Source organism: Ochotona curzoniae, unplaced genomic scaffold (genome assembly GCF_017591425.1).
Source record: "Ochotona curzoniae isolate NIBS_2020 unplaced genomic scaffold, NIBS_Ocur_1.0 contig_3819, whole genome shotgun sequence".
Lineage (NCBI taxonomy): Eukaryota > Metazoa > Chordata > Mammalia > Lagomorpha > Ochotonidae > Ochotona > Ochotona curzoniae.
Window position 1 is genome coordinate 16652243 of NW_024466004.1, and position 13859 is coordinate 16666101.

The following is a 13859-nucleotide window of genomic DNA, read 5'->3' on the forward strand; positions in this document are numbered from 1 at the left end:
CTCAGACTTGTACTTAGAAGGCCAGCATGGAAATACTCAGCAGAAAGGAGGTGATTAGACCAAGCACATTGTAACGATCAGCATGATGGATTCCTGCTGAGTGTTTATAATCTGTGCTTTTCTGTGCTAGCAAATAAAAACTTCAGTTGAGACAGCTGAGCTACATGGCTAGAGCAAATCTGACAACAGCAAGACATTCCCAGCCCTTGTTCTAGATATGTCCTGTGAATTTGTAGAATGTTGTAGATTGAGAATTAGAACTATTTTCTCACAGCTGGCACTGAGCTAAGGCATCATTTGTTGCAAGTGGCCTGCCAATGCTAAAAAAAAAAAAAAAAAAAAAAAGAATTCCTTTCATTGGTAGCTTAGATTATTAAGTAGGCTCCAAAACTAAAATTAACCAAATAGCTTCGTTGCTTTAAAATGGTAGCTGAACTATAGTATACAATTAGCAAATGTATGCTGTAGGGAAAAGTAAAGCTGTCCTAATATTTATGGTGTTGGCAGGGAGAGAAAAATATAGATAATGGAAGAGCTATTGGAGCAAATGCTTGTGACTTGAGGGTCTGCTACTACTAGCTCTTTTCACACTCAGTATCTATTCAGCTCATCCATCCTGGTAGGAAAGAGTGATTGTACCTGACTCTCCCTCCTCACTTACAAGCTTGTAGCAAGCCCTGTCAGGTACACTGACAAGATCTAGCCAGATTTATCTTCTTTCACCGTCTCCGTTGTACCAGTGACTCCCCTGGTTCCTAACTGGGCTTACTTCCACCCACACCTGACTTAGCAGCCACATCAGTTGTCCATGTCACTTCTCAGCTTACAACCGTCCAGTGGTCCAGGGTCCACAGACTCTTTTTAATCTGTTCTCTACCTCCTCCTTTCATGTCTTCTTGTACCTTTTACTTTCTTCCCCAATACACTTCTGATGTAATGGTCTGTTTTTTGTTCTTCAGGCATGACTTGCAGCCTTTGCAGTTGCTGTTCCTGTTTTTTGTTTGTTTTGTTTTTAAGATTTATTTATGTTTTATTGACAAGGCAGATTTACCGAGAGAAGCAGAGACAAAGATCTTCCATCTGCTGGTTCACTCCCAAAATGGCTACAATGGCCAGAGCTGAGCCAATTTGAAATCAGGAGCCAGGAGCCAGGAGCTTCTTTCAGGTCTCCCATATGGGTGCAGGGTTCCAAGGCTTTGGGACATCCTCTGTTGCATTCCCAGATCACATGCAGGGAGCTGGAATGGAAGTGGAGGAACAGGGACATGAACTGGTGCCCATATGGAATCCTTATGGACGTAAGACAGGAATTTAGCCCCTGAGACATTGTGCCAGGCCTGCTATTCCTTTTTCATTGACTGTTCCTCTGATGGCTTGTTGCGGCTGTTGCTGCAAGTCACAACTCAGATGCTATTCCCTTTGTGTCCTCTTTCATCACTACTGAGTCAGTCTTCATCCAGTCGTCATGTACTGGTCTGTATAGCATTGAACACTGTCTGCCATTCTTTATTTGCTCTCTGTCTCCTAGTAGAGACAGTGAGGTTGTGTGCTTACTACCTGTCTTTAGCCCGAGCATCTACTCATTTCTCAACCAACAACTGAAGAGTGAATGAAGGGAATGTTGATTTTTATTCACCTTTTTCTTCTATTTGGATTGAATTAACGGTGAGAAAAGTCTAACCTGGAGCAGTTAATAGGAAACTGTTGTAGGATAGGAAAACATCTGTTCCCATCCCTTTACTTTGGGTTGGGGAAGTCAAGGTTGATGTTACCCGCCATCCAGCAGCTTGTCAGAGCCTGCAGTGCATCCAGGTCTCACGATTCCGTTTCTGCAGAGGCTATTGATGGGGCAGGCTCCAAAGCAATTGGATTTTACAGATAGATAGACATAAGAATTAATGTATGATAAAGGGTAGAAGGAGAGCCTTAGAAGAAGAAAACAAGATCTCAGAAAATAATAGTGATAGGTGAAAATTTTTACGATAGTGAAGAAAGGGACCAGTGTTGTGGCAAAGGGGGTTAAGCCACCACCCGAAGCACCAGAACTCCCTGTCAGAGGACTGGCTCAAGTCTTGGCTGCTCAACTTCCCAGTCAGATTCCTGCGTTTATAAAACAACAGATTGCCAAAATACTTGCCACCCGTATGGGAGACCCAGATGGAGTTCCTGGTTTTGGCCAAGGCTACTGAGGCCCTTTGGGTAGTAAACCAATAGACGACACATCTATTTCTTTCTTTCCTTCTTTCTTTGTCATGCTTTCAAATAAACAACACAAGGAATTCTAGGATTAGATTGGAGAGGAAGGGCAAGAGTCTGGTCCTTACTCTCAAAGCGGCCAGAATGAGTGGGAGGAATTGCAGGAAAGGGAGAACATGCTTTAAATGAAGGATTTTGGAAGGTGGGGGAATTACTTATTTCCAAGGGTTCTATAATTAGCCTGGTTTGGTTATTTATAACTTATTCTAAGTTGTGGGGGATATTCTGAATAAATACAAAAATAAAAACAAAACATTTCTACAAGAGGGCTACTAAAGCAATACTTTCTTTGCAGGATTACCTGAACCCAGAGGATTTTTCTAAAACATAGATGTTGGGATCTGGTGTTATTACTTTACTTTTGCTTTAAAAAATGAGTGTATAACAGAACTTCCCTGAACTTACTGTCTTGGTTGCTAATGATTACTGCTATTGGTTAAATTTCAGTCTCACTAATGGAAGATGGGGAAGATGGCTGTTTTTAATAAACAGAAAGGGGGCAGTTAGTTAAAGAGTGAACAATTGTCTTGTGGCACAAGGAACTTCTTGACCTCATGTAAGCCCTTCCACTCCCTTATGCAGTACATAGCTTGACTTGCTAGTCTTTGCTCTTTGTTTTATTGCCTATTTACCAATGCGTAACAGATTGCAGATGTAAAGCTGAGAAAGCAGGCTTTCCCCATGGAGTGATGGTCTGTGATTGAATTTGGAGCTTAAGAGCTGTGTCTCTGATGAAGTAGTCTGATTCAGAGAATCAGAACTCAAGTGGAGGGGAGAGCCACCTACGTGCAAGGGCAGCTGGCTCTGAGAGTTAGTGCCCTAGTGAAGTGAGGACATTGTGCAAGTGGGCATTTCTCAGTGCAGATGGTCAGAGTACAGGTTGGGTAAGGAGAGTGAGGAGCCTAGCATGGCACATGAGGCGAAGGATGCTTATTTGGTAGTGAGCTTTAGCCGCAGCTGTAAGAAGTTGGTTATAGAAGGGGGACCTGCTATGTAAGGAAACATGGCAAGAATCATGGGAACCAGGTTTCTTTGTGTTGAAGGAGCTATAAATATGGAAGGTGGATAGAATGAACCCTGTGCTATGTAACTGGAATTCATGTTGTTGGTATGACTTGTGTGTATGAGTGCTTGTACATATAGATAACTAGATCAATATGACTCTGTTTACTGAGAACAGGAAAGCAGGGATACTTCAATGGCCATAGGAGTCCAAATTTGCAAAGGAACCAGGAGTCCTTGGAAAAATAGCTGATTCCAAGGGCTTGGGTAAAGAGAACAATACAGGCAGAAATTACCATATTGTTATATTCACTTTTTTAAAAAGATTTATTTTATTTTATTTGAAAGTCAGATGTACAGAGAGGAGGAGAGACAGAGAAGATGATCTTCTGTCAGATGATTCACTCCCCAAGCGGCCGCAACAGCTGAAGCTGAGCCAATCCAAAGCCAGGAGCCACAGGAACTTCTTCTGGGTCTCCCACATGGATGCAGGTCCCAAGGCTTTGGGCCATCCTCCACTGCTTTCCCAGGCCACAAGCAGGGAGCTGGATGGGAAGCAGGGCTGCTGGGATTAGAACCGGCGCCCATGTGGGATCCTGGGCGTGCAAGGTGAGGATCTTAACCACTATGCCATCATGCCGGGCCCTATATTCACTTCTTGAAGTTCTCTTAGCACCAGGATATTTTTGTCCTAGAGCAATTTATGTTTGCTGTTTTTACTCTTCTTTGCACTCCCAGCCCAGTACATGTTAGGGTCTCAGTATAGATTTTTAAATGAATGAATAAATGGATTATATTTTTACTTTTATCTATTTTTTTAATTTAAGGATTTATTTATTTACTTCAGAGGCAAAGAATCAGTGAGAAAGGGAGGGAGAAAGAGCTTCTATTCTCTGGTTCATTCCCCAAGAGGCTGAAACAGGTAGGCCTAGGTCAGGCAGAAATCAGGAGCCAGCAGCTCCAGCTGGTCTCCCAAATGGGTGGCAGTTGCCCAAGCACCTGGCTCATTTGCAACTGTCTTCCCAGGTCATTAGCAGGAGGCTGGGTTGGAAGCAGAGCAGCCAGGACTTAAGCCAGCACTCCAAGATAGGATACCAGCAATGCAAATGGCAGCTGAACACACTTCCCACAATACCAATCGTATTTTATTTTCAAAATTTTATTAGAGAGAGAGAGTGAAACACACTCTCATTTGCTGCCTCATTCCCTAAGTATGCTCAGTGGTTGCGGATGAAGCCAGAAACTGACTCACATGGTGGGGACCCAATTATTTGTGCTCTCACTGCTGCCTTCCAGGATCTGAATTAGCAACAATCTGGAGTCAGGAGTCAGAGCTGAGAATCAAACCTAGGTACTCTGATATGTAGTACATAAATGCCTTAACTATGGCTAACTAAATGTCTACTCTCTGGAGGATGACTTTTAAAAAAATTATTTGAAAGGCAGAATTACAAAGAGGAGACACACGGAAAGAATTTCTGATTGCACTTGATCGTAGCCAAAAGGCCGAGAAGCGATCCCTTTTCTGATTGATAGCATTAGGGAATTCTCTAAGATAATCAATTTTAGTGGTAAGTTAATATCTTAGTGCATTTTTCTGTTCAGTCTGAGCCAACAGGTTTCCACAGAATTTTTCACATGCTTAGATTTTACATATTCTCCAGGAATCTTTCTATTTTTCTTTGAAAGTCAGTTGCCTGTTGACAATGAATACCTAATGGGAGACCAGGGAGGTGAGAAATGCTAAACCATGCAGGACTCAACACGGAAACACACGTGTTCTTGCCTGCATTCCCTACCTGGGTTCACATTTCCTCTACCTGTTCTACCCAGCAGTAATCTGTCTTTCATCTCTGCCCAGCTTCATACTTGGGGTTTAAAGCTCTGCTTGAAGTTCTTCAGTATCTTCCAATTTCTGTTTGGAAGTCCAGTGAGACAATGAGTCAGGTGTTAGGGGAGTCTGGGAGTCCTGAGTTGTTGAGCGCGCCTGCGTTTCACCATCTCCAGTCACGGTTTCTGGGCTGTCCTCTCTCGTGTTTGCTAGTGCCAGATTGACTCAGCCTTCCCCTGAAGCAGAGGGCCTTGGGCGCAAGTCGAGGGAGTTGGCTAGGACTAGGCACCAATACTGTGTGATGTTTAGGACCAGGGTCTGGTAGCTGTTGTCCCTATGCTGGCAAGTCCATGTGCATCTGTGGCTGTCCAGGAGGAAGTGGCTGTCCAGGAGGAAGTGGCCTCTTGGTGAGTGTAAGCTTCCTGCCTACCCACATACAGTCCCCAGCACATTGCTAGCATGCAAGATTGATATTCCTGGAAGTTACTGTCTGCCAGAGATTGGGGCTTGCAAAGTGGTAAGAATAGGAGCCTTCCTAGACTGGTCTGGCCTTCCTAGACTCCACTTCCTGACAAGGTAACCTATTATGACTCCATCCATGGCTAATGGGAGGGGAAACCAACAGCCATTATTAGGCCAGGAAAATGCACTTGTGTTTTGTATGGGCTCCTGGGTAACTGTGAAGGCCCGTACTGGTCCCAAGAGTTTATCAGTGGCCAGAAGTGCGGGTGACGGATTCTCTTTTATCCTGCTTAAATCTTTTCAGACTAGCTCTAGGCACCTTGAACCATGAAATATAGATTGTGTCATTTGGGTGATTCTGTAAATTCAGTGCTTTGATGTTTGCATTTAAAATGGGTATTTGTATACTTATCTATTTATTTATTCTTATTGTTTACGTTCATTTTAAGGAAAGATTTATTTCTTTCTTTATTTTTATTGGGAAGTCAGATATACAGAGAGCAGGAGAGACAGAGAGGAAGACCTTCTGTCCACTAATTCCCTCCCCAAGTGACCACAGCAGCTGGAGCTGAGCTGATCCGAAGCCAGGAGCCCAGAACCTCTTCTGGGTCTCCCACATGTGTACAGGGTCCCAAGGCTTTGGGCCATCTTCCACTACTTTCCCAGGCCACAAGCAGGGAGCTGGATGGGGAGCAGGGCTGCTGGAACACAAACCGGGGCCCATATGGGATCCCGGTGCATATAGGGTGAGGACCCTAGCTACTAGGTTACTATGCCGGGCCTGAAAATGTGCGTTTGTATACTTTAAATTGTGTGTTGCTAAGGAACAAATTCATGTTAATAGTGTAGAATTTATTATCTTGGACCCAGCACAAGCCCACTTGCCAATGGTGACATTCAGGAATACCTGGACGATACCAGTGAAGGAGGGGTGGGGAAGCACTGCTCTCCTAGAAGGCCTGCAGTTGCCTCTCCCAAGGACAGTTTGGAATTGTGTGCTGCTCGCCTTCCCATAATCTTTGATTGTTGCATTTGCTGGAGCTTATACTAAGAAAATAATCACAAGAGAGCACAAGATAGTGTTTAGAATGTGTATGAAGGAGAATGTTACAAATGCAAAGTTGCTACATTGTTTTCTATGCATGAAAAAATCCTTAAATTTTCTTACCATGCCAAGATTTATATGGATAGATTTTTCTTCTGCCCTTGTGTATAACAACGTCTTTTGAACTCAGTTCTTTTTTTTAAAGATTTATTTTATTTTTATTGGAAAGGCGGATATACAGAGAGGAGAGACAGAGAGGAAGATCTTCCATCTGATGATTCACTCCCCAGGCTGCCGCAACGGCTGGAGCTGAGCCAATCCGAAGCCAGGAGCCTCTTCCAGGTCTCCCAGGCGGGTGCAGGGTCCCAAAGCTTTGGGCCGTCCTCGACTGCTTTCCCATGCCACAGACAGGGAGCTGGATGGGAAGTGGGGCTGTTGGGATTAGAACCAGCGCCCATATGGGATCCCAGGTGTGCAAGGCAAGGACCTTAATCACTGCGCCATCGCGCTGGGCCTGTGAACTCAGTTTTGAGGATGGGAAAGACCCACTCCCTACTGTCTTAGTTCTTTCAAGCTGGGATTATGCAGTACCATAGACCAGTTGACTTGCTGGATTTTTTTTGACACACTGGATTTTTTTTTTTCCTTGCAGTTCAGGAGGTTAGCAAGCTCAAGATCAACCTATCAGCATACTGGATGTCTGCTATGATACTTCCTGTATTATGTAATACACTTCCTGTATTATGGCAATAGTGCCTGCTCGTGGTGTCTTCATGTGGTGAAGGAGATGAATGAACTTCCTTGGGCCCTCATCCCTTAGGATCTGATCACTTCCCAAAGGACCTCACTTCCTAATACCATCACCTCGGATGTTAGGGTTTCAACTCATGATTTTGGGGGACTAGAAAGATTCAGACCACAGCATCTTCCTTTATCAAAAGGATCGCATAACTGAATGCCAGTAGAAAGGCAATGCTAAATCATTTATCTTCCTTGGGGCGCTGTGGCTTAATAAGTGTGCCCTTCACTGCAAATAAATCATTGCTAGTTTGGTCAATGTCTTACTTGACTTCAAATATGATAAGGGCATTTGTTAAGACTGCAGAAAATCAACCAAATTTAAGTGAATCCAGTTGAGCCCCAAGTCCCTGGGGATCCTGTTATTTAAAGTGCTCAGCAGCAGTCACAAATCACTGCCTGTCAGAGGCAACTGCTCTAAGTCATATGATGCCACAACATGGCAACCTGGATGTTGTGTCGCTTCTGGCTGCAAGTGATATGGGTCATGTACCAAGCCTCATGTGATCCAGTGCTGCTGGAGAGTGGATTGTGAAATTTTGGGTGCACAAACATGATGTTAAGAAATGATTTAAATGTGTTTTGACACACACTTGAGTGTTATCAAGAGCTAGCACCATCAGTTAATACACTAGAGTACACCCAACATGTTAACAGTCAGCATCATGGGATTAGATAGGGCTCATCAATGAGTCTTCACTCAGTTAAGATTCAAGAATATGGTTCTGACTGCTTGCAACATTTACCTAACTGGGAAACAAGAAGTGAATTAACTTCTCTGCATTTGCTATATTACCTGTGAGTCAAACAGTGGGACATCCCATCTAGTTATTTATGAGATTTAGAATACCAATGCAGTTGGCTCCTTATGGAACCAAGAAATCCAAACAACATCAATTACCCTTTTTCACATTAGGAAGACACTATGAGTGAAGAAACATTTCAAATTAATAGAAACTTTCAGTCCACTGGGAGAAAAACACTGGTATTGAGGAAGAGAAAGATGCCAAGTTTGCCCATGAACCTTCATCTTTAAGCAAAAATAATCTTACTGTTATCTGAAAAGTAGCAGAATCAGAATGAGCTTCCAGAGAGGAGGGGAAGGAGGTGGCCATAGGTGTGTGGGATGCAGAAGGAGGGGGCTGACAATGCAGTCGTGATGGGGAATCATGGGAGAGGGAGTATGTGTTTCAGCTGATTTGAGGGAGGCAAACTTTGAGTTGACATAAGAGATGAATAGCTATCATGGAAAAAGCTATGTCTAGATATCCATTATTATTTCTACTTCTCTGAATTTCTGTGAACATTGAGACAATCTATAAATTGCAGCATTACAACGTGGACTAATATTTCCCCAAGTGATATTATTACTATTTGTACTGCTATTTCTTTATCATTTTCCATTACCTACACTCCCAACTTCTTTCTTTTTTTGTGATACTCAGCTTTATTTTGAATCTTTTTTCACCTTTTCTATCCTAGCATTCCTTCTGTTACTTCATTCTTATGTCCTCCATTACTCTGGAGCCTCTGCCACCATGGCCCCAGGACTGGTTGCTGACATGAAGTGGGTGCTGTGAGAATGAAACAGCACGTCTTGTTGTCAGATTCAACATCAACATTTCTTTTCTTAAGATTTATTTATTTTTGTTGGAAAGTCAGATATAAGAGAGGAGGAGAAACAGAGAGGAAGATCTTCCACTCAATGATTCACTCCCCAAGTGACTACAATGGCTGGTGCTGTGCTAATCCGAAACCAGGAGCCAGGAACTTCCTCCAGGTTTCCCACATGGGTGCAGGGTCCCAAAGCTTTGGGCTGTCCTTGACTGCTTTCCCAGGCCACAAGCAGGGAGCTGGATGGGAAGTGGAGCTGCTGGGATTAGAACCGGCGCCCATATGGGATCCCAGCACATTCAAGGCAAAGACTTTAGCCGCCAGGCCACGAGGCTGGGCCAACATCAACATTTCTGAAATGATGTTGAGGCTAATGCTACATGTGATCATCAGCTGTGATGATCATCAAACTCTGGCTCTGGGAGTTGACAGGTGGCTGTCAATAGCTCCATTTCTTTATGCATCAGTTCACAGACTTGGTGAATTGGAGTACAATACCAACTGAGCTGGACATCTTGCATGTGCTGTGTCAGATGTCCCTTTGCCTTCCCTACCCTGTTTTGTGCTCCAAAGGCAGCAATTAATCTCCCTTATCCTCCGGCTCCCATATGGAGAGAACCCAGAGGTCATTCCACTTGCAATTTTAGACTGCTTCAAATACAGCTCTGATGTCACTACTGTTTACAAAAATCTCACCCATGCAATAAAATCTCAACTTCTAGCCTGTGATTGAACAGGATGTGACTACTAATTTGAGAAGAGTCTAACTTTTATCTCCTCTTGTTTTCCCTGGAGCACCATTATGCTGATGATACCAAATCATGTAATTTGCTACTTGATGCTTCTGCTACTTCTACCAGGTTCTGCTTGTACACAGCGAGCTCCTGGCTGTTGCTCAAGGTCTGGCGCAGGTGCCTGCCAGTCATTCCCCATCCCACTCACAAACACAGGAATCCATCTCTTACCAAAAAATTCCAACATCACTGCACATGTAGCTGTTCTTTGGTACTTTAATACTTGTTGTGTGTATCTGACAAGCAATTGCCTGCTTGTTTCCTGATGCTGTTGTGTAGCTTCCATGGGAGGAAAGCCAATGCTTTACTCATTCTGTGCTGCCCCATCCCAGCCCCAGTCACTATGACTTGATCATGGAGGCAGCACAATGAGCATTTGATTTTTTGTTGGTAGCTGAAAAGCATGCAGCAGTTGAAGGAGTGTGAAGTTGGTGTTGTGAGTTTACTTACACACAACTATTTAATGAGCACCCTCTGGAGGCAGGGGTAGTTCTCAGCTAAATGACGAAATATTGCATTTCTGTCTAGTACTGAGTGGGTGTGCAGGCAGATAAGAAGCTTTTTCAACTCTCCTCTGGATCATCACTGCTTAGAGTTGGTGACAAGACATCATCTGAAAGGATGCCCTAGGGGTAACCCTGCTTGATGATGATACTTCAGAACAGGTGGCAGGCTTGGGGGAGGGGCAAGTGCCAATGGAAAGTGTGAGGGAAATTTTCAGTTTCTGCCAGCCAGCATAAAGAAAACACCTTCTCTACACAGATATCTTTCATTCCCTCTTACCATGAAATTGTACCACGAAGAGTTAGTGATTCTGATTTAGTGATAAACTTCACCAAGCTGTATTGAACTTGCACTTTGTGTTCTGGCACTGGCACAAGCTTCAGGGATTACCAAGGACCATGGTCTCTGCCCTAACCTATTGCTCGAATTTGTACGAGGGGCAAGATTGAAGCTTTGCCAGTGAGGAGGCATGGGAATGGGTTCGTTGCTTGACGTCTCTGCCCTAGAACCGCTCATGTGTCTCAAGTATTTTAATACAGTTAAGATCATGTGGTGTGAGCTCAATTCTCCATGCCTGAGTTCCTCTCTGGGAAGAAATGCAATTTTTTTTTTTAAAGAATTTTAAGCCAGGGCTGAAAGGTAGCTTACTGTGGACTTTGAATTGGAACCAAACATCTCTGGCAAAGGAAGCTTTGTTGGTCTGCCTTTTTAACTCCAGAATGCCCTTTCCTTGCGCTCAGCTCAGAAGTGCTAACGGGCACTGCCAGGGGTGACCACTTTGGCAAGATGCCCAGAATAAGCCAGGGGTTGTGCCACTGGCTGCTGGGGCTGCTGGCAGTGGCAGCAAAAAGGAAGGTGGGATTTCCACACACCCAGCAAGTGGAACATGCGTCCTCCTGTCCTTTGAGATTATTGCTGCTTAAGTTGAGTTCCCTCAGCCTATGGAGAAGAAAGGCAATTTCACCTCTTTTATTCTCTTCTTAGTATCTCTTTTCAGTATCACTGAATCTACTGGCAAATGACCTTAGCTGCTGTTGTTGCTTTTCTCAACAACCTGTTTTGTGAAGTTTGTCATCAAAGGAGATGAAATAGGTTCACATGTTAGACAGCAAGGATATTAGCTAGGAAACCTAAAATGTGTCACTTGATACATATATGCAATTTGCTTCACTAGCAAAAGGCATATGCAACTTCTTTATTTCAATCTAGTTTTTGATATTACCCGACACAATCTCATAATTGTAGTTTCAGTGCTATAAATTAGCAACTCATGACTATCCCCAAATGTAACAACAGCTGGCTCAGCAGTAGGCCCTTCCTCTGCCGACCAGTAGAACTCGCCTGGCACAGCTGCAGCTCACGGCCAGCCTGGTGCCTGTCACGTGTGAGGCTGAGTTTTATTTTATTTTTTGGTTCCAAATGAATGAACATCAACTCTCACAGCTGTTCTAATGGCCCTGTCCAAAGCAAAGCCACTCTAAAAATAAAGCCAAAGGGAACAAATGGCTTGCCTGATAAACTATTTTGAAGTGCAGGAGGTTAGAGGATTCGAAAATGAAAGTGTATTACCAAGTGGGATGAGAGGTATGTAAAGTTTAGAGACGTCTGGGGGTGTGATTTTTTTTTTTTATTTTTTTTAAGATTTATTTTTATTATTTTTTTCATTGGAAAGGCGGATATACAGAGAGGAGAGACAGAGAGGAAGATCTTCCGTCCGATGATTCACTCCCCAAGTGAGTGCAATGGGTCGATACTATGCCGATCCGAAGCCAGGAGCCTCTTCCGGGTCTCCCACGCAGGTGCAGGTTCCCAAAGCTTTGGGCTGTCCTCGACTGCTTTCCCAGGCCACAGGCAGGGAGCTGGAAGGGAAGCGGGGCTGCCGGGATTAGAACCGGCGCCCATATGGGATCCCGGGCGTGCAAGGCGAGGACCTTTAACCACTTGCGCCACGGCGCCGGGCCCTGGGGGTGTGATTTTTACAAAAAGATTCAGTTGATCAAGTTCATATGTGTATATTGCCTATAGAGATTTTAGGATACAGTATAAAATTGTCAATATAGGTACAGCCTTATGTTTTAAAGACTTATTTTATTTTTATTGCAAAGTCAGACATAAAGAGAGGAGGAGAAACAGAGAGGAAGATCCTCCTTCTGATGATTCCCTCCCAAAGTGACTGCAATGGCTGGTGCTGTGTCGATCCTGAACCAGGAGCCAGGAACTTCCTCCAGGTCTCCCACACAGGTGCAGGGTCCCAAGGCTTTGGGCTGTCCTTGACTGCTTTCCCAGGCCACAGGCAGGGAGCTGGATGGGAAGTGGAGCTGCTGGGATTAGAACCGGTGTCCATATGGGATCCCGGCGTGTTCAAGGCGAGGACTTTAGCCACTAGGCCACTGCGTTGGGCCCTAGCCTTTTGTTTGAAAGTTTAACATGACACCTCCTATATATTACGAAGTTCTCAATATCTTAGAACACAGTGTTAAAAGTTCTCGGAGTAAACCACAGGCCTTTAAAATGTGATCAAAGGGGCCGGTGTTGTGGCATAGTATGTTAACCTGCTGCCTATAATGCTAGTATTCCACATGATCCCCAGTTCAAACTCTGTCTGCTCTGCTTCCAATCCAGTTCACTGCTAACGTGCCTAGCAAAGCAGCAGAAGATGACCCAAGCGCTTGGCCCCTGCCACCCAAATGGGAGACCTGGATGGAACTCTGGGCTACTTGTTTCGGTTTGGACCAGCCAGGGCTGTTGCAGTCATCTGGGGAGTGTATCAGTCTCTCTCTGTAACTCTGCCTTTCAAATAATTTTTTAAAATCATAAGAGTAGAATGAAATTATACATGGAAACTCCTACTGCTGTCTAGAGCCATTTGGGGGGCAGGGTGGGTATATGTTTTTATATGGAGTTTAAAGTAAGACTTGTTTGAGAGGCAGTGTTCCCCAGTGCTTGTGTGAGGAGTCAGATGGAATAGCAGGCAGTTAAGGCTTTTCTGGTCCCTGATGAAGTGACCTTTAAGATATTAATTGTGCCCCTCTGGTAAAACTGTCTTTTAAAATGCGAAAGAACAGGGCTTCCTAGAATTCTCATCTCAAGCCCTGTCCCTTAGCTAGCAGAGTGGCCCACTTGGGTCACTGTCAAAGGAATGGTGCCACCTCAGCTTATCTTCAGGGTGAGGGAAGGAAGCTACTGGTCTCACCTTTTGTTTTGGGGCAAGGCAGTAGAAAGTATTGCCCACTTTTCTTTTTCCCTTAGGGGTGATTCATGTAAACACTCTTCCCAAGATGATGCATAAAGGCACCATTTCCACCATTTCCTTTGATTTTGCCTCCCTTGGAGCCCCCTCCTGTCACTATGGCAGGAGCTCTCTCTTTCCTAAGTAAATCATACTTTACAAACTAGAGTGTGTCTGTATGCACATTTTTCTCTCATGTGTGACAAGGATTGAGGTTGCTGCCACGACTTGTGTCAAAAAGTCCTACAACATGCTGATCCACGCCCCAAAGGCCCACGATGACTGGTGCTGGGCTGAAGCCAAAGCCAGGAGCCAGGAGCCAGG